This window comes from Canis lupus, chromosome 25, assembly GCF_011100685.1.
Source record: "Canis lupus familiaris isolate Mischka breed German Shepherd chromosome 25, alternate assembly UU_Cfam_GSD_1.0, whole genome shotgun sequence".
Taxonomy (NCBI): Eukaryota; Metazoa; Chordata; class Mammalia; order Carnivora; family Canidae; genus Canis; species Canis lupus.
The window spans coordinates 2,919,781-2,945,041 of NC_049246.1; the positions used below are offsets into that span (position 1 = coordinate 2,919,781).

Genomic DNA, 25,261 nt, shown 5'->3' on the forward strand with positions numbered 1-25,261 from the left:
ATCTCAGTTCTTCTCTATATTAAAATTGCAAGGAAAGTAAAAATATAACACCATTAAGGATCCTGCAGCGGTTTGAATTGTCATTATCTCTTTTTTCATCAAGCCATCAGGCTTTTTGGAAAGACTGGACCGCATCCTCTGTTCAGTGTTGTGTTTCTCCCATTGTCTCTAATCTTGTTTCTCCCCCCTTTACTCCATCAAATGGTTATCTCATAGGTCACCAGTGCCCTGAGTCCCTAGGAACCCATGGGTCTTATCTATGTGTTGACCTTAATAACACCTTCTTCTTCTTCTTGAAATCTCCTTCCCTAACAAGGAGCAAATGCATTTCTTGCTTCATTTCCTACCCCTCTGCTTCATCTCCATCTTCTTTACTGTTCTCTCTTCACCAATAAATTCCGTGTCTTCATCCATTTTAGTGTAGCTTTCCTCAACGTTCCAGTATCAGCTTCTCTTCACTCTCTTTTTTTATTGAGCCATTTTTTTATTGATTCCATTTACAGCTTTCATTAATTCAAATTTGAAGTGTTCATTACTATTATTAAAGTTTTATTACTTCCATTTAATGATAAATATATTTCTTGCCCTCAGAATTACCTAAATATGTATGGACATAGGAATTACAACAGACAGGGATATAGTTTATTGTCTGCAACACTGTGCCATAAGTGTTTTGCTATATTCAAGCGGTAATATAACAATGGTACCAAGGAAAAAATGGTAAAAGATATTTCTATCAATTAGACTTGCCGAATGAAGTCACCACTAGTCTGAACTATGAAAAAATACAACACTTGCCAAAATATATGAAGAAAAAGTCATCATTCCTGGCAGAAGGAATAATATGTATGAAAATTTAAACTATGAAATTTAGTTTTAATTTTCTGGTCTTATTTCTTCCCTAGGCTTCCAAGTTGCCTTTCCACCTGCCTGATGGACTTCTGTAGCAGGACAGCTGGGCAGGCTCCCACAATGAGCTCTTTCTCTGTGCCCGCCCCCCTCCTTCTTCTCTTAGTGAGAAGCTCAGTCTTCCAAGCATCTAGTGTTTTGGACATAGCTTGAAATTCATCTCACCCTATTTCTACAATAATTTATCCATTATTATGAAATTTTCTTTCTTTTTTAAAAAGATTTTATTTATTTGACAGAGAGAGAGATTGAGAGAGCAGAAGTAGGCAGAGAGAGAGAAAGAAGTAGACTGCTGAGCAGAAAGCCTGATATGAGGCTTGATCCCAGGACCCTGGGATCATGACCTGAGCTGACAGTAGATGCTTAATCAACTGAGCCATGCAGGGGCTCTGAAATTTTCAACTTAATGTTTCTTTCATCTATTCCTACCTTTCCTTTCCTTTCCTTTCCTTTCCTTTCCTTTCCTTTCCTTTCCTTTCCTTTCCTTTCTTTCAACTACATCTATCAATTAGCTCATTCATTTATTCAGAAAGTACTTATAGAATACCTTTTTTTTTTTTTTTCAGCACTCCTAAAGTAGCTTTCTAGAGCTAGAGTCAGGAACCAACCAAGGAAATGGCCTATTATCTTGACTTTCCATTTCATAATAACCAAGTGAAAAAATACAGGTTTGGATACATTCTGGGCTGAAATATCATTTATTCAGCATGGATTCTTAGATAGGTTGGTGAGAAAGCGGAATGGTGAAAGCAGAAGAAGGAGCTTTAATTAAGAGATTATGGAAGTTTATTCATGGCCATGTAGGCTAGTAAGCATCTTTAAGTATGTGCCTATATATGAATAGCAGCACTGTACCAGGCCCTGAGTATGCCATGAAAAGGATACATGGAGCAATCATGGGGTTATCACATATAAATGATAGGTATATTATTTCTCCTCCTTCTTCCTTTTGATATTTTCCCATCAGTGTCAACTTCAAGAATTCTAAAGTCTTGACATTGAGCAGATGATGATGTACAAGGAATTTACACACTCACTTTAAAAAGATTTGATAAATATATAATTCCTTTGAATACCAATGGATAAAATGCAAGATGAAAATCTCATTATTATTATTTAAGAATTTATTTATTTATTCATGAGAGACACACACACACACAGAGAGAGAACGAGAGAGGCAGAGACATGGGCAGAGGGAGAAGCAGGCTCCATGCTGGGAACTCGACTTGGGACTCAATCCTGGGTCTCCAGGATCACACCTTGGGCCAAAGGTGGCGCTAAACCGCTGAGCCACCAGGGCTGCCCAAAAATGTCATTATTGGACGGGAACATTAATGTCACAGAGGTTTATTATTACTTTTTTAACCAAAGATTCAAGGTCCTAGAAGACTAGTCTAGCCTGCAAGACGTTGAGAAAATATTTCACTAAATGAATCCTGACAAGTGACCCCACAAAAATAGCATTGACCATAAACTTCACAAAAAGCTTTTTGGAAAACAAGTATGTTTTATGAAAATGTATATAGAGAAAATAAACTACTTCTCCATATATGAAATCTTGGATAATTCCTTCCCATGTCAGTTTCTTCCTTTCTCCATTTTAATCCATCCATCCCATAATGCAGAGCGGAATCTTTTGTAGAAAAGATGGAGAGAGTGAGCCCTCATATGTGTCTTTTATCTCAACTTTGGACTCTTTTCTCTCTTTAAAAGTTTATCTAGTGTTCTTTTTTCTTTCTTTCTTATTTTAGAGTCATAGCATTTGGGCTATAGATAACTAATCTGAATAAATTCTACATAGACAAAGGAATTTCTGGCATCTTGACAGCAAAGATAGAGGTTTGAGCCACTAGTTTTCCTGAATAGTAATTGTCCAAGTGTAAGACAAATGTCAAACTTACATACATTTAATGCAAAGACCATGGTAAAAGAGGTGAACTCTAGTCAAGTAATCATATTCTGATCATAAAAAAAAACTTTTAAGACATTCATAAGGAAATGCAAGTTGTTTTTGAGAGGTACTGCATATGGTAAAATTTATAAAATGTTAGAGGCCTTTAAGAGGATTTAAGAGTGAAATGACAGAGGAGGTCAGACTCAGTCAGGTGTGGAATATCCAAGAGCTTTAAAGCTTTAAGCCTTCTGCTTTTAAAAAGAACAACTACAACTCATTCCAATTCCAACTGAGTATCCTCCTTTTAAAGTTTTCAAGTTTCCCCAGCAAGAAGTGTCACTTCTTCATCTGGCCAGAAGCCTGAGGAAAACCATGAAGATCTGAAAGGGGGCATGCACCTCAGAACCTACTCTCTTCCCAGTGTGCTCCAGACTGTTACCTCCTGTGTCCACACCTGAAGAAGGAGAGATGCCTGTGACATTTCGCAGTTACTATAATTTCTAGCTGATTCCTTGCACATGGGGTTAAGTCTACAAAAAAATCTTTAAGGGGGGAACACCTGGGTGGCTCAGTGGTTGAGCATCAGCCTTTGGTTCGGATCATGATCCTGGGGTCCTGGGATCGAGTCCCATCCAGCTCCCCACAGGGAGTCTGCTTTTCCCTCTGCCTGTGTCTCTGCCTCTCTCTGTGTCTCTCATGAATGAATAGATAAAACTAAAAAAAAAAAAAAAGAAGAAGTCCAGCCCAAATGTGTTTCAGAACTGCTCTTCTGCTCTTACCTGAGGATCTCAGATCCCAAATCCATCTGTTTGGAATTGGTAACAAATAATCTTCTCTGGATATCTGGAAGGGCCGATACCACAGCGGCCAAATATACAACCATAAATTGTAATCCAGAAATGGTTAATACAGATTATTTAGGCCAAGTCCTTATTTGATGAATGAAATAACAGAGACGTAAAGTAGAAAAATGATTTATTCTATACCACATAGTAAGTTAACCATATTCTTTTTCAATTGTTAACCATATTTTAAAATTCAACTCTTTAGAGCTTGTTGTACTGCATCATACTGCCACATTTTTCTTGTAAACAAACTATCAGAGAAGATTCATTTCTGAAGTAAAACCCTTCCACTGGCAATATTTTAAAGAAAATGAAAACATTTAAATATAAAACATCACTAAAGTTCTCTGTAATGTGGCCTTATTTATACAAGAGCAATGGCCAAAATAGGATAATCCCTTGCTGCTGTACTTTATTTCTAAAGAACATTTACCATGCTATATATAATAATCTTTCCATTTTCCCACACTTGGCTGCTAATTCATCAAGCACATGTCTTGTTAACTTCATAGATCCCTAATGCCTGAGACAACAACAGGTGTATACATGGCATTCAATACACATGTGGTACATAAATGAATGGATAAATGTGCATGAATGCATGAAAAGTCTGAGAAGCAAAACTGTATATGGAGATAGATCCATGTTATGAGGAGCTGTAAAAGCCAGATTTAAGTGCTCACATTTGATGTACCAAGACATAGAACATCACTGAGATTTTGAAATAATGAAGAAACTTGATGGAAGTAATAATGCTTAAGAACAAACCTGGCAGTCGTAAGGAAAGTAGATTTAGAAGATATAGTATCAGAAAAGCCAAATGGCTCAAATTATGCTAGAGAACATCCAGTCTGAAGAGGGGGATTACAAAGATACAAAAATAATCAAGGCTAAAACTGCTATTGTTGCATAATATATGAAAGATGTCAAAGTACTGAAAACCATTTTTTGACTCACATCTTTAAAAATACAACTCAGAAATCACTCCCTCACAGGAGCAATCCATGGTTTCAGGCAGAGGTTCCTCACTGGTATACCTGAGATCAGTTTCAAGTACATCTAACACTTCAGCTCCCCCCCCCCCCTCCCCCCCCCCCGCCCCGTCCTCTGAAGAGTCAAGGGTGGAGAGAGACCTATGGCTAGTCAGTTATGGCTGTAAGAAGTCTTGACCAATTACCCGTATAGGCTATACAAATTTTCCCACTTCTATGAGTGCATGGCATGAAAATTTTCAAAACATAATCAAGCACAATTATTTTCCACCCTATTGTCTTTTAACTCATGATGTAATTAATTATTTAAACTGTACCACTAAAAAAAATAAAATAAAATAAAATAAACTGTACCACTTTAGGCAAAGGATGAAATAGATTTGAAAAGATTACCCCTACCTGTAGCATATTCCATTTCAATGAACTTCAGTGGTGTAAGGTATTACACTCAGAATTGGATGTAACAATGTTCAACAATGCAGAACCAACTTGCTTGGTTATTTGAACACCTCATTACAATTTTTCTGTTCTGAGAATTTTTTTTTCCTTTTCCATTATGGAATGTACATATAAAATAATGTTTTGGAATATAGGAGGGTATATTATAATGTTTACTTATTACTTCATTATGTTGTGGCTTTTTAAATTGTACATAGTTTTAGAACAGTATTTAGTATTACATACAAAAAATTTCATAAGTAAACATATATATCCAAAAAATAGAGAGGTCCTGAAAAGTTTTTACTACTGAAATATGCAATCAAAATTTTGAAGACTGTTGACTTACATTCTTTCTCCTATAGCTACTGTGTGAGTTTCCCCAGGGAGTCTCTAGGAGATAAATGATAAAACTAACTAGAAATGGCTCAGATTGAAACAAATGCAAATTTCATTTTGCTTCTTTAGTCCAATGAGTTCACATCTACAAAAGACTGCTCTCATTTACCAAAGATAATATTTTCTCCAATGATATACATTTACTGTCTATACTTAATAATAAGTACCCTCATTTATTGAATACAATGTTTTTACTACATGCAGATATTATACCATTAAATTTAGAGTGCCTATGTCATTTGGGCCCCTCATGCTTTTTCCAGCTTGCTTTTAAATCTCCAATTTTTTTTCCTCTTTGGTTCTAGAGATACTATGATTGCAATTTCTGCTTTTTGTGTGGTCTTAATATTTGCTGTAAAATTTTCTAATTTTTTTCAACATTAACTATATAAGAGAAACTGCTAAGTGCTTTGCATTCAATATCTCATTTGGTTCTCCCCACACATATGTGGTGCTATGATGTGCTGTTGGTTATCAACATTTTATAAAGAGAATTGAGACAAAGAGAGGTTTAGTAATTGCCTAAATTCACACAATTGGCAGGTGGGGTGGCAGAGTAGAGAAATAAAGTCCTTGTTTGAACTCTACAAATATTACTATGAACCACCTCAATTCTCCTAGAAATATTGAGAATGTATCATAGTAGGTGAAGGAAATCCCAAAAAGGAGAATATTTGGGACACTTTGCCAAATTAGTGGATAAATAACTCATATTTGGTTAAAGACAAAGGGAGATTACTTAGTGAAGGCTTGTGGAACAATATGGACAAATAATTAGAAGGCCAAAGGACAACCAATAACAATAGCAATTGATAATTATAAGGCAAACAAATTATAAAAAACATTCATGATAATATTTCACAAGTTGTTCTGCTTCATAGCTACCATTAGCACTAGCCCTTTTTCTGAATATTTTGTGATTGGTGTGCATTCATTAACCCACTAGTACAGATAATGTGCCCTGGGCTTATATTATGTGCCATCATTATGCTAAAAGATGTAGCCTTAGTGTACATGATGTAAGCATATTACAAAATGCAGTGAGGACAATGTTGTGAGAAATAGATTTATGTGGGCTTGATATATGAGCAAGGATTAGAAATGTAGAGTTATATACAATCTTATATAACCGTGCAAGTATTGTATAACCTATGTATTCCTGAGCAGGGAATTCTGCTAATAAAACAAATTTGATTTCTTTTTCAGTACGGCAGAAAAATCGTTTTTTTTTTTATTTTCCATATCTCCCTAGTTATCAATAATCCTTGAAATGTTAACTAGAAAGTACAAGATTATGTACTTTTATTTTTTTTTTAAATGTGAGTGGGGAAAGAGGTCATGAATGAACCAAAGATTGAGATGAATTTCAGGAAGATAGAATGCTACTGTGGTATGATTTATAGATTAAAATAATGGAGAAAAATAACAGCTCATAACATAGACAGATGTCATGAGTGGAGATTGGAGACACTTTTCATTGTTTGGCCCTTAGATTCAACAAGCATGAAGAGTAAAGGTTAGGAGAAAGGTAGAAATGGGAATGATTGGATGAACCATTTTTCACAATCTTTAAACATATCATGTATAATATATAAATTTTTATTTTCAGCCTAAAGTAAAGGAATCCTTTTCAAAACCAGAATGATCTTTTAGAATTTGATAAAACCTTCAGAGTGGAGTTTGGTACCTCAGAATAAGACCCTCTTCCTTCTGGCACTGCATTATCATTCAGGGCAGAAGCCAGGAATTCTGGGCCAGGGTGGTGGGGGCAACAGAGGGAGAACCTAGCCTCAGACTCTATGTTTCAATGTTATCAAAGATGTGAGAAAAACCCTCAGCATGAACAAATATGACCAAGAGTTAATCAACCAAAACATGTAGCCCAAAGCAATAATAATTTCAGAAGAACATAATACTTTAAAAAATCTTAATTAGTATTTTATAACAGATTCAAGATCTTGCACTAACATGGGAACAACTTACATTGAAAAAGGAGCAATGTGGAGACTTTATGGAATTTAGAACTTTTTCAGTACATGGTTTACATAAGAGACATGAAAACAAATTGAGAAAAATATAAAAGTCAAAAAGAAGCAGTCCAGGAGGGCTAGCACCTCTGTTAGCAGTTTCTGAGAATAGAGAGAAAGAAATTATGGGGAGCTTAACTGTAGGAAAAAATTTCCCAAAGCTAGTAAAAATATGGCTCCTCAGACTAAAAGGAACCACGCAACACCAAGGAAGAATGAAAAACAGCCCATACATGATGTTACTGATGAAATTTCAAAATACCACAGACATTGTCATTTATTTACCCTATACTATAGTCTTCTCCTATTTACTCAGAGGAATCTGAATTGTTGAGATAATAACCTAAGAGAAGGTCCATACATCCCAGCCACAGGAAATAAGCATACACTGCTTCTTGATCAGTGACCAAGTGAAGATTTTGTGAGTTATGGCTGGTAAAATGAAAGGGGGAAAGTTGGCTAAAGGGATTTTTGAGAAGGAGAATTTCTTTCTGATTAAGAGAGAGAGAGAGAGAGAGAGAGGAGGAAAAGGGGAAAGAGGAAGACAAGGAAGAGGAAAACAAAAGGGAAAGGAGAAGTTCTTCATACTTTCTTGCATTGTCAGGAGGTTACTATGCTTAAAGTTGCTGCAGTGAACCTGCAACCATAAGGATAGAACCTAGAAGATTCAGAAAAGTTAGCTGAGAACCTTCAAATCAACTCCATAAGCATCTGTCTTCATATTTTGTTTTATGTGAAAAATATAAGCACCTTTTTTATGTTAATTTCACTTTGTCCTTTTAATCTATAGCCTAAAATAACCTAAATGAACAAATTTAACCAAGACTGAATGAAGCTCGAAAAGTTTTGGGAGTGTAGATCTCCAAAGGATTTAGAGTGATATGGACATTAAATTCTTTTTCAGGATCACTAAGTGTGAAATAACATCCTCGAAGTTTTGAGGTAAATGGTTTTGAAACTGGGATTCCCTAGCTTTCTAAACCATTAAGTATAAAGGTATTCAAACCTTTCCATCTGTGCTATAGCATTCTTGAAATAATTACAGGAGAATATATATTGGCAAAATGAAAAAAAAGAATCTAAGACATGAAGATGCCAAATCTGAAATGATTGGGGAGGAGCATGAAAGAGAGAGGAGAAAAAAACTCCTGTATGACAGCCACACAGCAGTCATGAAAAACAGTCTATACAAAACTGACATTTTCTCAAAGAGCTGCATAATCCTAGTAGTATAATAAAGAAATATATATATTTCTTCTTTCAATGAGATTAAAATAAGCAAATAAAATAAGCATTAAAATTAGAAATTCCAGGAATGACAAAAATGTACAAAAAAATCATGATCCAGGTAGGAAGCAATGTGGCATGATTTCTACTGAATAAAGAAGTTTAAGAAAATGGATGTCATTCAACCTTGGTGCTTTCAACGTTCTCCTTTGAATAGCATAGAAACTATTACCTGGTTCTTCAAAAGGGTCCATCACACAATATTTTAAAAATTGTCTTTTGTGGTTTATGTTTTTCAGAATAAACAGAGAGAGTCCAGGTTTTCTCAAACTTAGAGCTACTGACATTTGGTCCAAACAATTCTTTGCTGTAGGAGAGTATCCTGTTCACTGTAGGATGTTTAGCAGCAGCCCCAACCTCTACCCAGTAGATGACTTTGAGACACCAGTCCTGATGATCTCAAATGTTTCCATTCTTTGCCAAATGTTCCTTCACAGGGAGGTGGCAAATACGCTTCTGGTTGTAAAAGTACTGTTTAAGGCTTAAAAAATTATATAAATGTTATAAATTTCGAATACAAGATTGTAGAAGTATAGCTGAGAAAAGTTGAATGATGGTGTATTAGGAAAGATGTGGTACATGGAGGTAGAAAGATATCATTTTTTCTCCCCACTACTATGCCCACCCTACCGAGATCTAGAAGCACCTCTGGCACAATCCTACTGAAGCTCTGCTCACTTCTCTGGGTAAGGCTTCTAGAGTGATCTGGTCCTGAGGTGAAACTCAGAAGGCCACAGGCTGACCAGTGGGGATTAGGCCAAATCATATTTCTTCTTATATAGGAAGAAACTAAGATACCTAAAGTTATTGGATAAATCAATAAATATTCAAGTTATTTAAGAATATATTGATAATAATCAACAGACTGTATTTAAAAACACACTGGGAGGAGGGATGACTGCAGGATATAGAATGACTATTTTTCACAATAAATAATAAATATAGCTAAAGAATTAGAAATTGAGACTTAATGGCATTAATACATTACTTGGAGTTATTGAGTTTATAATTAAGACTACTAAAATAGAAATAGTCCAAGAAGTTTTCTCTAAGGAAGAAAAAATGTGGCTTTTCTTTGTAGCTTTATGTTTGTGTTTATATATACATTACTTTGATTATAATTTGAAATATTTCTTAAACAATGGTTTTGTTTACCTTTGAATTTGTCTCAGTATCTACCCTACCTAAATGACCTTTGGGGTCATCAGTTTGCACAGCGAAGGGAGTTCTAACTGCAATGAAAAGGGAAATTTTAGTCAATCTATAGGAATTTTTACTTTCCAAAACAACTTGGCCAAATTTTTCTGATATTGGGTGCTGAATGAATACTTTTTAAACACTGCAATTCAATTTCTTGCCTGTTAATGTGAGACTCCTTTTTCAGTCGCTTAGCCTGGCTTGTTGTCCTGCCACCCTTTCTCTAGATGTCAGTGAGATAATCAAAACTCAGGCACTTAAGAAGTCTTCGCAAACCACTAACACTCAGCCCTCAAATTAGGGGTCAGCAATTCAACTCAGAGTAGACAGCATCTGAGAGCTCACCTAAGGGGATATAGCAATAATCCCTCGGCAGCTAATTCCTTAATCTTTGCTGGCAGAGGCTTTAAAGACAGCTCAGAGAGTTCATTATGCAAATGGAATTGTCTGGATCTACTGACAGTGAGGCTGAACTGGACAGACCCTGGGCATAAATATCCACTGGGTATATTCTCCCACCGGCAAGGACACACATTCTTAGATCTGGATATAGTATCCTGCAATTAAAAAAGGGCAAGAAAGTTCATCTTGAAGATGAGTCACAGATAACTTAGAAACTTGGACAGAATCAAAAAGCAGTGAATCTTCTTTATTATATCTAGTCTTTAATGAATGCCGGAACCTTTCTGAAGCTCTGAAATACTATTCTTTGTAAAATGTACCCATACAACCATAGTACACAAATACATATACTCATTAAACACTCAATTCAAATATAGACATGTATTTGTACACATATTTGAATTTGTATATGTGCATATGTATGTGTGGTCTAAATATGTATGAGGGGTGTGGAGAAAGAGAGAGAGAAAGAACACAGTGTCCAGTAGCTGTGAGCTATGGGGCAAGTTACTTATAGATGTAAGTTTTCCTCCTTCTACAATGAAACTAATAAAAATATCATCCTGAACGGATTTGGTCATGTTTTTGTGGGGCTCACATTAGATGATTATGTGTAATATTAAGATTATTTCAAAAAAACCATTAAGATTATTTCTTAGATTTTCTAAAAAATGTTTTAGTGGATTCATTTGTAAATTCCTTTACTTTGAGCACTACTTTGAGATACTTGAAATGTGACTTGGTTAAGAAATCTGTAATTACTCTACAAGTTCTCAGAATGTATTTTTTTGTGTGTGTGAACAGAAGCACATTCAGTTGGGATCTACCACCCTTAAAGCCATGCATCATCATTACTGTATGCCCAGTCCCTCTGGTTCACAGCCTCATGTCATGGTCAGGAGTGGTTACTAAAGACCTTACTTGTGCCGAGAAAGACTCCAAAGGACTCTATGTAAGACTGTCTAGTATCATTCCATTCTTCATGTTACCTTAACCTGAAAGATAAAGATTAGGATATAAATTAAGTGCCAATTAAAATGAGATAATGAGGGCAGCAGCGATGGTGCAGCGGTTTAGCCCCGCCTGCAGCCTGGGGTGTGATCCTGGAGACCCGGGATCAAGTCCCACCTCGGGCTTCCTGCATGGAGCCTGCTTCTCCCTCTGCCTGTGTCTCTGCTTCTCTCTTGCTCTCTATGAATGAATAAATAAATAAATCTTTAAAAAAAATAAAATAAAGGCAGTCCCTTGGGCTACTTTTTAAAAAATGTGATAATGAGGGGGTGCCTGGATGGCTCAGTGGTTGAGCTTCTCCTTTGTTTCAGGTCATGATCCCAGGGTCCTGGGATCAAGTTTGGCATCAGTCTCCCTGCAGGGAGTCTGCTTCTCCCTCTGCCTATGTCTCTGCCTCTCTCTGTGTGTCTTCATGGGTAAATAAATAACACCTTTTTAACACCTTTTTAAAAAATGAGACAATGTTTGTGTTTGTTAATTCAAATTGGCAAATAAATATTCACCATAAAAATACATATTTACTTGATAATACTAATTGGTGACACAATGAAACTTGTGGCCTACGTTGTTGGTGCTAGTATAAACTAATCAACATATCTGAAATGGGATGTCAGTTACTGAAAGACTTATTATACATGTTCATCCACTTTGATAGTGCAGTGACATTTTTAGGAATCTAGCTTAGAGAAATAAATTATGTACAAGAAAGTCATGTATCGATAGTCACAATATTGTTTTAGATTTTCAATGTAAATGCCTATAATTGTAAAAAAAGGCTAAATAAATAAATTATAATATGTCCATAAATATAATGGATAATGAAATACATCTATATACATATAAATATATATATGTGATGTGGGAAAGTTTTATTGTATAATTTAAGCAAAATGAAAGGATATAGAAATATTAACTCTCACATCCCCTCAACACACACACACACACAAATATAGGAAGAAAAGAATCTGCTTTAAATATTAGCAATAGATTAATGGCTACTTTTGTTTTCTTATGATTACGCTTCTTTTTTCCATGTGTTATACAATGAGCATATATGACTTTTATAATGAGAAAACCACCATTATTTAATAAAATAGACATTTAAAACTTAATGTATTTCTGTAGTATTTTGTTTTTCTGTTTGCTCATTTCCAACATGAAATATCCCTTTAAGCAGAGTGAAATGGGAAATGTTTGCTTTGAGCCAAGAATGCACAAATTAAAGTAAGTGAAAGCATGCAGTTTTCAAAAGCTATTGACATTATTTCAGAAATTCATCCATCTTATTCTTTTAGCCAGTTTTTGTAGGGTTTTTTTTTTTTTGGTGGGGGGTGAGAAGATTCAGAAATTAAATGACCTTTTCTAACTAACCACACACAGATGTAGTCACAGGTAATGATGGTATTATGTAAGCTCAGTATGTGCAGTAAACCTTAAAATGTGTATTCTACCAACTAGCAATTTTCCCAATCAGCTTTTATTTTGCAGTGCCACCATCCTGTAAAGCCCTAATCATGGAGGTGGCTCTGGAGAAAGAGCTATGTTCTCTTTGAACTCAGTGGGTAATGAATGTGTAAGGACTAAATGTGCTTTTTTCTCTCTGTAGCACAGTGTGCCTTCCTGGCTTTGCAGTCGTTTTCTCCAATTCAATACAAATTCTTGTAATTTCTCCCAGAAATAAATGCTATTAAATGCCCCACTTCTCTTTCATATGTCAGAAACTTTCCACCCTGCCATCAGCTTTATTTTTGTCACAATTAAAAAATCTACATCATCAGCCAGAGACAGACAGACCCCAAGTAGCCAAAGTTGTCAGCTAGGAATAAGTACAATTTCCAATGGGAAGTACATAATTAATAATGACAGGCAGTGTAATGGGCATCACTGTCCTTCGTCTCTCCTGCTATACCTGGCTGGTTTTGTTAGGTCTAAATAAGTGGCTCACAAGTTATCACATACTCACACAAAGATAGAAAAAAACCCTAATCAAAACCAGTACTATGATCACTTCCTAAATTTTAATCCTATCTGATTTATGATGGCTTTATTCAAACTCCATATATAGAAGCAGAAAACAGGCTTCGCTGGTAAAAAAAAAAAAAAAAAAAAAAAAAAAAAAAATATCGCTTGGCTGACCTCTATTTCAGACTAAGAATTGCACAATTGCTGGAGGCCATTCAAAATGCCTTGGGATTTTATTTATTTATTTATTTATTTTAGATAGTGTGAATCACTCGAGTCTAGGTGTTAATTGAATTAATATGTACAGAGAGTCAAAGAAGAGAAAATTGAGAAATTGATCTTAAATTTGAAATAATTATTTTTATAGTTATTCTAAAATGCTTGTTCATCTTTAAAAACAAATATAGCATGGCATGTCCCACTTGGGAAAGATCACACAGGAAAACATATACACATGCAAGCTGAGGTCTAGAATCACTGAGGTGATTGATCTATCCAGGATAATGTCAACCAATGTATAGTAGATTTAGGAGCAATAATCTGGGAAATACAAAATCCTATCCAATAAAATCTAGTCCTAAAATACTACGTTGTCCACACTGCTCATTTCAGAGGACATTAAAATGAATGAATGAAAGAAGTCATTTTTTAATCACTTGAATAGACTCATATGGGTCGTCTAACTATTACACATAAGAAAGCCAAGACATAGAGAAGTCAATGACTTAAGTGGCCTCACAGACATAAAAAATGGCAACAGTCAGCCTCAAAACCAGGCAATCCAACTCCAGAAGCCATTTTCCTAGTCACTACACCTCAGCACCTCTTTCGCATGGTCTGATTACTTACCCGTTGCTTTAGGGAGCCCAGCAGTTCCTCTGAGGTGTTCACAGCGGACTTCTGTGATTCTGCCATGGAATATCTGCCTTGATCTGTTTAGTAGAATGGAGTTCTATGTGAAATTGCATTTAAAAAGAGAGGAGCATACAACATATTTCACAAAAAAGTACTACATTTGAGGAGTCCCAATCCCCTCAGGGTCTTATAGTACTTCAGAGTCAACGCTGAAGGCATTAATTTGCACCACAGATAGCTGTTAAGATGTACTATTAAATAAAGACTTTTGGCTGATGCTAGGAGAGTGGTGGGAATGGGGAGTAGTGGAAGAATCCAAGATGCCTTTTTATGATGTGTTCTTTGTCCTTATGATTGTTTTTGTAACTTTTTATAGTGGGATGACTGATATTTAAGGTCAGGCAAACTGAGGGAAGTTGGAAGACAGTTGTATTTACTGGTTCTGAAGCCAAATGTCAAGCACAAGGTATTGGGCCTGTGCTATGTCTCCCAGTTGAAGCTGACATGAATTTCTATGAAGAGAAAACAAGGCGAGATACTGTATACTACATCCTTTTAGGTCTGCTCTTTGAATTTAGTTTTCACCCCTTGAGGTCTTTCAGGGTTTGGCATACTTCCCAGAGTTTACTTTTTGACTATATGGAGAACTTTCTTAATCTATAGCTTATATGCATTCAAAGAAAGGTTTTTTTTTTTTAAGATTTTATTTATTTATTCATGAGAGACAGAGAGAAAGAGAGAAAGAGAGAGAGAGGCAGAGACACAGGCAGAGAGAGAAGCAGGCTCCAAACAGGGAGCCCGACGTGGGATTCGATCCCAGGACTCCAGGATCACGCCCCCGGCCAAAGGCAGGTGCTAAACCCCTGAGCCACCCAGGGATTCCCCAAAGAAAAGGTATTTAATTTTTGTGACATACATTGAAATATTTAGGTGATTCTAGCTCCAGACACTAGTCAGGTTTCCCAGTAAGGTTTTACTTAATATATGATATTCTTTATCTAATGACCACAACTGAAGGAGGGGCATTTATTTTGTCTTCATAAATGCTGAGTTGGGCATACTATAGATCTGTTCAATTGACTGTACAGAGAATAACTGTTAATTTTGCTCAGATATTTTTTAAAAAGCTAATTTCAAAATAGCCCATTTTGTAAATGCCTATCAACAGAACTGTAAACTCACATTTTCACGGGTACTTTGTTCCCTATCCTAGAGTTTTGCAAATAAAGCATGCTTTAATATATAACAGAAAACTAAATTATTTCTTTCCTTTCCTTAATATTTCTCTTAACATGCCTAATTTACTTCTAAAGGATGGGTTTCAGTTAATTTTTATTCCTATTGTGCCAACAGCACACAAGGATCTTGAATCAGTGCTATTTTGTCCAGGTTTATATTTCTGAAGGTGTACTAGTCAAGGGAATGAGGCCAATTCTTGACAATATTCCACCATGTCAGATGATTAAAATAAAGTGTCCTATGACTGCAGATAATGACACTTGACAAATCACAAGCATGAAGAATCAAAATAATGTGTAGTCAAAATATGTTTTATAGCCAAGAATGAAAGGTTACCCCAGAAAAGTATGAACTCAATATTGTGTTTGCCGAATTTATATAGCAATAACTTGGGAAATAGCACAAAGATAATGCAGGGCAGTTGCTCTCAGGGCATGCTGATGAAATGTTGAAAAGGAAGATAAGGCATCTGATTTAATTCAAAGTACCAATATCTTTATCAGGTACAGAGGGGAAGGATGCCATGAAGCAGCTACATAAATATATAAGCTTTAAACAAAGCACAACTGTAGCGAAAGTTAAAGCATAAAGATGTGTGTAGCTCTTCCTTTCATATTATTTACTGACTTCAGTGAATACAACTTGCCAATGGCAAAGAAAGATCATGCCAGCCACATGTTTCTTAAGCTGAACAGCTTTTAAAAATCTTAAAATACAGTGGTTACAATAATCGTCTGATTAGCACTTTTGTTAACAGTATTCTTAGCCTGCATAGCTTATTATGGCAAATGTTACAATTAGAATTGCATTAAAATAATAGCTATCGATTTGTCAGAATTCTGTAATGATGCTCAAACTACTGGAAGAGATAACAGCCCTATTGGCTCTTGACCAAGATGGATCACAATACATGCTGATAACCTGATTCAACATTCTTGATTTTTTTTTTTCCTGCATTATTCATTCAAATGCTCAGACAGAGCAAGAAGTCAGCTCTCTGGCCTTGCCGACAAACAAAGTCTTAATCCCAAGCAAATTTCCCAGATAACCAATGTATGGTTTTTAAAGTCCTGATACTTGTCTGTTTTGAAATGATATTCACCTTTATTGAAATCTTTCTAAGATACATTCCATATTTCTATTACTTTTGTTTATTATCATACTATCCCACAATACAGAGAGACCTGTAGAAAGTACTTATTTGGGGTAAAATATAACACTTTCAGCCAGATTTTGAAAGCTTTAGTGTATTATAGGCAAAATAGTTCATAATAGTGATAACTTTGAATCATCAAGAAAACATTAAATTAACTTACATGCAACCTTGTTAGGAGTCATAATGCTCATTAAAAAGGCAAATGCACTAATTAGTCTTTCATATTTGTTTCTTTCTTCAGTCTTTCCCTGCTGGCAGATATTCAGTAATCACTGCACAGTGTTGACAGAGTACCAGTACCTAATAACACCTCCCACCATTTCTTACCTTTACCTTCTATCCTTCTATGAGATACAAAATAAGATAATTGAAGTGATATAGTCATCAGTTGGCACAAACCATAGAACAAGTAACTGCTTCCACTTTTCAGAGATCTTTTTGTTACTTCTGGGATTTTAGGAATGTTCCAAGAAGCTGAGGTGAGAGGAGCAGCAGTTCAAATCACAATTATTAATTCAGGTAATTATATGACAATATAATTTTAAGATTTTAAATTTTAAATATTAAAAGTATATATTATGTTTCCACTTCAGATAGGGTGCTATTTCCGTAATTGAAGAGGCACAATACAACCCAATAAGGATGTATGCTTGGAAATACGTTTAAAAATATTTATTCTTAGAAATAGATAGATTGGCATGATGGTAAGTGAGTTTAAGTGTCAGGATGAAAATCAAAACATTCTTAAGGGGCTAAGTACTTGGGTAGGCAGATCCACTGTTCCAGGTCTCTTATGTAGGTAAGAGCTAAGAATCCTCTTGAGAAATGAAAAAGAAGCACCAAATTGCAAAATAAACTATACCATGATTCTCAAAACAGATGACCTGCACCCAAACATACCATACCATGCTACAAAACTAACCTCAGAAGTTTTAACAGCTGCTCTTTGAGATTCATATTTTCCAAAACCAGAGATAAATCCTGAATGGACTCCTACGTTACTGAGATAAGACCAATCACTACCTTTCCCTCCTCTCTGCCTTCCCCTCCTCTGTAACTCACCTGGTTCTGAGCTTCCAGACTTACATCACACTTATCAATTTCCACTCTATAAAGACATTATGACTAACCCCCACCCCCAAAACCTAGGCATGCTCCTCTCTTCATTCCCTTTTTGAGATGTACTAAGACTTCATCAAGATGTTCTTCATCATAAAGTTACGTAAACTAAGGTTTCTATGATTCACAGCCTGCTCTGGTAGCTTCTAGAGCTTTTGACCCTTCATTCACCTATGTGTTTATTTAACTCCGTTGCATGAAATAAAGACTGGGATATAATTATTGGGTTTGGCCAGATGGGGTTCATGAATGACATTAATGAGTGGTTTCATTGGAGAAGTGGGAAAATGGTGTAATTTTAATGGGCTCAAGAGAGAATGGTTGGCGAGGGAGTGGAGAGAGTAATTATAAACTATTTCAAGAAATTCTGCTATAAAATAAAGCAGAAAAATGGGACAGAAGCTTGAGGGGATGCGATTTACAACACATTAGTATGAAAACAGGAACACTTAAAAAAAAAAGAGAGAGAGAAAACAGTGCAGAGGAGTACGGAAGAATTTCAGGAGCAAAGTCCTTGGGAAGTTGAGAGAAACACTGTCAAATGCCCGAGCTGAGGAGCTGATCTTCCAGAGCAGTGTTAATTGTTGCTAGAATGTATGATTGCAAATACAGATAGACTACTTTGATTGCAAATGAGAAGATTTGCTTCCAATATTTTTTTCTAGTTTGTCAGATAGAAAAATCTGCAAGTGAGAACAGGAAAAATAGAGGACCAATAACTAGATACAGATGATCCAGTGGAAACACTGAGGTCCACAGTTAAAAGTTTAGGTTCAGGGCAGCCCGGGTGGCTCCGTGGTTTAACGCTGCTTTCAGCCTGGGGCATGATCCTGGAGACCAGGGATCGAGTCCCACATCAGGGTCCCTGCATGGAGCCTGCTTCTCCTTCTGCCTGTGTCTCTACCTCTCTTTCTCTCTCTCTCTCATGAATAAATAAATAAATAAATAAATAAATAAATAAATAAATAAATAAAATCTTTTAAAAAAAGGTTTAGGTTCAAGTGTTTCCTCTCTCTCACTCAGTAGCTGAATGACCACTTCACCTTTCTAAGCTGTGATTTCTCTCTGTATGAAATAGAAATAATATTAATGTCTTTCCTAGCTATTCTATCAGCATAGTATACTATTCTTCCTCCTTTTCATATTTCACATATTCTTCAGTAGTACTTACCTTCTGGTCTTCTAGTTGTGTATCAGCACATCTAACTCCCAAGACCGTAAATTCTTTGAGAAGTGAGTGTTATACCATTTTTTTTCCTTGAATCTGAGAACTAGCATATGAGGTTATAGTCAGTGTCTATGATTGACCAATAATAGCTAAACTGATATAACAGTTGCTATCTGTCAGGTAATCTTTGAAACACTTTTTTTTATGTATTAATGCTTGATTCAAGCTTTAAAACAAGCCTATTAATTAGGAACTTTTAGTATCTTCATTTTAGAAATGACAAGACTAATGCACAGAGAGTAGCAGAGTTGGGATTAGAATTGAGGGATCCACTCCAAAGGTTGAACTCTTAAACTCAACACCATACTGCTTCTTTAAAAAAAAACTCAATTAATTTATGTGTTGTGGCTGAAGAAACTCATGCTGTATGACTTTAGACCTTTGTGATAAAATATGAGTGGGTCTAGTGTAGCCTTCTGTATGAATAACATTTGAAATATTGCTTTGTCAAATCACTTAAATAGTGCACAGAAAAACAAAGTACACAGAAGTACAAAGAAAAAATACACAGGAGTACAGTTTGTTGTAATTACATAGCAGTGGTTTATTATACGAGCAATATGCATACTTTCACCATATCCTAAATATTCTTGGTGGCTGAGAAGCAAAAATTTATAATAACTGGTACAATTTACTGATATATCGCTATGTGGCAGTCACTGAGCTAAGTGCTTAACATATATTATCCCATTTAATTTTCACAAAGCCCCTATTGTGTTGCTTTGTTTCCCATTTTAGAATAAGGATGCCCGGCAGAGTGTGAATGTAGGTGTACTAAGTCCAAACCCTAGGCACCTAGTGTCTTTGTTCTCTTGTGTGGCAGGCAGATGATCAGATGTTGGCATAGCAGGAAAGGAAAGTCAAAAGTGTTAAGGGAAGTCAAAGAAGAGACAGAGTAAACCTACAGTGCTCCAAGGGCATCATCATTCAGGACACCCTTTGTGACCCAGTGTCTTATGAAAAAACAAAAATAACAATAGGTCCTATCTCATCAGGTTGTTATGGAACAAAAATGAGTTGATACAGCTCAAGTTCAAAATAAATATGAGATGCTACTGTTACTGATCTCATGTATTAGGAGGTTTGTGTACATTGTTGTTATTGTGATTATTGTTACTAAGTATATATTACAGTTCTTGGGAACTTCATTTAGGAAAAAGAAAAGGTAGAAAGGAAGTGACTAGATGCATTTCTTCCAAATCACCCGCACATAAAGAACCTAAATCTAATCATCTTTCTCGATGCTATTGAAACATACAAATAAATCAGGTATTAAGAATTGGGAGTCAGGCAGCCACGGTGGCCCAGCAATTTAGTGTCACCTTCAGCCCGGGGTGTGATCCTGGAGACCCTGGATCGAGTCCCATGTCAGGCTCCCTGCAAGGAGCCTGCTTCTCCCTCTGCCCCCCTCTCTCTCTCTCTCTCTCTCTTTGTGTGTGTGTGTCATAAATAAATAAATAAAATCTTTAAAAAGAAAAGAATTGGAGTATTCATGTTGAAGAACAAGTCTTTAAATTATTTATTAGTATAGTTATTTTTAAATAGGTTTTTCACTGGCAATTACATTTATACTTATCTATGTCTTTGAGCTTTGCAGAATATCCGAGGGATAAAGGAGAATATTAAATCCTATAGCTTGCCTTATTTTACAAGGATATCTTATATCGTCATGTTACAGGCATTTTTATTCTCATGTTTCATCTATAAAGTATTTTTTATGTTTACCGGGTGTAGAATATTCTCTAAAAACTTCATTAATACATGGCAGTTTAAGGTTTGCGCCAATACTTGCAAGAAAATGCAAGGCAAGTTGTAAAACTGGACATAAAATGTATTTAACTCCAGGAAGTCAATGTTTCTTTTTGACAGTCTAGCCAATCATCCACATTGCCGAATAAGTACTCTGGCTGTAATCCAGAGAAATTTTGTAGGCGGACTTTGTCATACTTTGAGTATGCCACTTATTCTCTTCTCCGTACTGTTTTAACTGATTTGCCATTAATTTTTAATTTTAAAAAAGAAAGTAGAGAAAATGATTATATTTTTGACTGTACAATTGAAGACAGGCAAAACTTCAAAATACTTAAAGGGATTGGGAAGCTCTTCTCTTCCTAGTCACTCAGGAACCTTGGCTGATGGAGGCTGCAACCTGATCCATGCTTCCAGGATACCCATGGCAGGTCCCTTGAAGAATTGTGCACAGGCACTCAGAAGTGTAGCATGACACTTCTGTTCACATTTCATTAGTGAAAACAATCTTAAAAGGAAGTGAGAAAGTGCAAACTTCCCATATTTCTCCCCCTGCCCCAGAAGAAGCAGAATATTTGTGAGTGGCTCTAATGACTACAATATTGGGTTTATAACTGGCCTCCAAGCTACAAAGCTGGCACTCTGCCCAATCTGGACTTCCACATGCCTTTCCATGATGTTCCTGGCTCTAGAAAATTAAGGGAAAGATGACAATCTGTGGCTTTATCCCCCAAACATTGTTTTGGAAAAATCTTAGAACAGTATTCATTTATTGATATAGCTAACATGTTTGGGGCAGTGTTTTTAAAACTGAGGATTCATCAGTGAAGAAGACTGAATCCTTGTCTTGCAATCTTGGAACCTGTCTGGGAGGACACACATTTAATAAAGAGTTACCAGGAAGAATCAAATACTATAGAAGGTGAGAGCCTGGCCTGTTGGCTATCACTGCTGCTCTCAGTAAATGTGTTCCAACAGTACTCTAATTTCCACTTACTCCTAAGCAGCAGTGAGAGGAAATACTGTTTTAACATTTTTATATTAAATCTATAGTTCAGAAGATTGTGAATGAAAACATGAGGGTGTCCCCATGCACAAATTATTCACTTTTTTCTTATTTTCTGCTACTTAGCCAGTTTTCGAGTAGGCACTGTTTTTGGTATAACTCTTCTAGATAAGAGGAGTGTTACTCTGGGTTGAAATCATTTCTATTTATTTAGGCTTTGTCTATGGAGAACAAAATCCGATGTGAGGATTATCTACTTTGTTTGATGTAAATATGCAATGGAGTTCATTTGAGTGCTAGGACAGAATATATATAATAACCGAGAAATCTCTTGAATTTGTGCTAGATGTCCACGCTACCAGTGATTCATTCAATTCATTGCAAAGAACATGTTTCCAAAAAAGAGACAAAGCAAGCACTCTGAAGACATTTTTCAGTCATTGCCTGGCTAATTTGCCTTCTCAGTTAATGTGCTATTTATAGTGAGGTGAAATTATTCAGTGTTGGTGGTCTGCATTCCAAACCAGTCTTCTCTTCTGGCTTAGAAATTAGTCTGTTTTGATTCAGTGCTTTTCTCCCCATGTCATCCACATGTGGCATGTAGGGTAATATTCTAAGCCTGAAGAAAGAAAAAAACAAAAAACCAGCTACAGACAAGAAGCCTGGCAGAGGCTTTTAGACTCTCATTAGGCACCATCAGGACCAAGGCTGGGCTCCTCCTCCTTGCTGCAGGGATTATCAAGCTGCACTCACAGGGTCTGATCTGCCACTTTGCATTTCTCTTCACCTTCTTAGGCCTTCAACTCTCTGACCAAGAAATGAAGAAGAAGAAGAAGAAGAAGAAGAAGAAGAAGAAGAAGAAGAAGAGAAGAAGAAGAAGAAGAAAAGAAAAAGAAAGAAAAGAAAAGAAAGAAAGAAGAAAAAAGAAAGAAAGAAAGAAAGAAGAAAAGAAAGAAGAAAGAAAGAAGAAAGAAAGAAAAGAAAGAAAGAAAAGAAAGAAAGAAAAAAGGAGAATCTTTGAAAAACAGATAAAAACAGATTATCATTTGCACCCAGAGACATTGAATAAAAATTGACAAGATAACGCTTCTACCATTGCCTACAAGTTTATAAACCAGACCATGACAACCCTTCAGGCAGTGTCACTACTGAATGTATCAGGTGACCTTGGTGCAATGCCCCACTCCTGCATTTTAAATGAGTTTTAAATGTGGTGGGAGTATAATAAGAAGGCAGCAGTGAATAAAAACTGAGAAGTAACACCCTCGCTACTAATCCAACTTATTCTACTTAGTTGGACCTTTAATAATTCACTTACCAGATAATTGAAGAAAATACTAGGTACTGGGTGTTCAGTGAATATGCTTGACCTTGTACAACACAAGTCTGAACTGTGTGGGTTCACTTATATGCAGATTTTTTCAATAAATTCTGTTTAGTACTATAAATGTATTTTCTTTTTTATGATTTTCTTAATAACATTTTCTTTTCTCTAGCTCACTGTATTATAAAATATAGCATATAGTACATATGCAAAAGATGTCAGTTGGCTGTTTATGTTATCAGTAAGGCTTCTAGTCATCAGTAGGCTATTAGCTAAGCTTTTGGAGAGTCAAAAGTTGTACACAGAGGTTTGGCAGCAGGTATCATCATCCCTAACCCTTGTGTTGTTCAAGGGTCCTCTGTATATTTTAGTCTTGTCCTTCAACTTCTCATCAGTAAATTATCCTACCAACTCTATTCACATTACCAGTGTGATGTTTTTGCAGTATACTAACAAATCACAGAAAATAGAAAGATTTTTTTTCTCTACTGAGACTCCAGAAAAGGAAAATTAGTTTACTTGTCTACTTAAAGCTTTCTTAGAAACAGGGAAATGGGCTGGATAATTATCCTGTGTAACTGCTTGTGGGTTATCCTATGATTTCTTTTTTAAATAAACCTTTTATTTTGAGATACTTGTGGATTCACACACAGTTGTAAGAAATAATGCATTGGTGATCAATTTACACCAAGACAGTGGGTGATGAAATGTGAGGAACTCCCATTGACTTGCTCCCCAGTGAAATTGATGAAAATTATTTTAAGAACAACCACTTAAAGGCTGTCGAAATTGTCCTAAGGACAAACAAAAAGTGAAGAAACCTCTATTCAAGATAACCTAACCATGTGTAAGAAAAGCAAGAATCTGATATTGGAATCAAGATCCTGGTTCCCCACTGCCAGCTCAGCAAGCCAGAGACTCTGCTGCTGTAGCCATGAACCAGGGCTCCCTGTCCTGCCATCTCCCAGCTCCCATTCTGAGGGCTATTTTCTGAGGAGGAGGAAATCAGCCGATCCCCATCCTGCCCATCCATTGTACTGGCTAGCGCAAGCTGAGGGCTCTTCTCTCACACAGCCCACACTTGTGAAAGTGAGGCACCTTTACTGAAAATACTGGGCCTTAATTACCATTGCCCCAGCTTGTGGTGGTTTGACACCAGCAGAGACAACCCACGGGCCCTTGGTTGCTGCCCATCCCCACACTGAGCTCGTAGAGTAGAGGTGTCACTCGGAAAGTAGCTTGCTATTGTCCTAATCCCCAACTTCAGAGCCCTGCTCAGGGATTTTGCCTTGGAGAAGAGAAGCAGGCAGCAAAACAGCTCCTAATCTACCTCCAAGGAAATCATTGCATTTGCAACAGAGTGTGGAAAAGTTTAAACCTAAGAATACTCTCAAAAGCAGGACAGGTTATGGTAGAAGACAGAAGGATGGAGATTGGTGGATTTGAAATAGATACAGTTTAGACTGTGCACCGGTTAGGTTGCAGGTTAGGAGCCAATGGCAGGCCACCCCCAAGATGTGCCACTTTGGCCTGTGGATTATTTTAAACTAAAAACAATGGAGGCTTAAAAGATTCAGGGAAAAATGTTAATCTTCCCCCTAACTACTTAAAAGGATTTAGCTTGAGGACCTGCTGCAGGGGAACAGTTATCACCAGAGATAACTACATTATAATATGAACTTGATATGGTGGACAGGGAGGAACCTAGCAAAGTCTGTTAAAATTCTTCCCTCTATCCCGTTGTTTCTGTACAGCACAGCAAACATTTGTTTACCAAACATGTACTCTTTTTCATCTTCCTGTACATTGTTTCCCATGCTTTTCTAGTCTCACACCCTTACCCCCTTCTTAGTGCAGGATGAGATTCATGCCTCATTTGTATGACTATCTTTGGAATCTCATGTGTGTGTGTGTGGATTCCCTGTATGTATGCAATTGAATTTGGTTTTCTCCTGTTGATTTGTCTTAAGTCAATCTAATTCTTAGACCAGGTAGAAGAATCTAGAAGGGCAGAGAAAAAAATGTTCCCTCCCCACATAGAAAAGAGCCAGAGAACATGAGAGCTGAGGATCCCTTCAGCTTCTGGGGCTTAGAACTCTTCTCCTCACTATCTCTTCTGGATAATGAAAGCCTGATGCTTCTGCCTCCACCACAGCTGGGATTATAGAGCTTTCTACCTTCCGGCTAAAATAGAAATCTCAGCTCCTCACTTAGTCTTTGCT

General features: G+C 36.4%; 1 non-coding gene across 1 annotated transcript; it reads right to left on the reverse strand.

Moving 5' to 3' along the window:
• Positions 1-9,421: 9,421 nt before the first annotated feature.
• Positions 9,422-9,556, reverse strand: LOC119866040. The gene has a single exon (XR_005378974.1). It is a non-coding gene; the product is annotated as a small nucleolar RNA SNORA52 (small nucleolar RNA).
• Between the last annotated feature and the right edge of the window lie 15,705 nt (positions 9,557-25,261).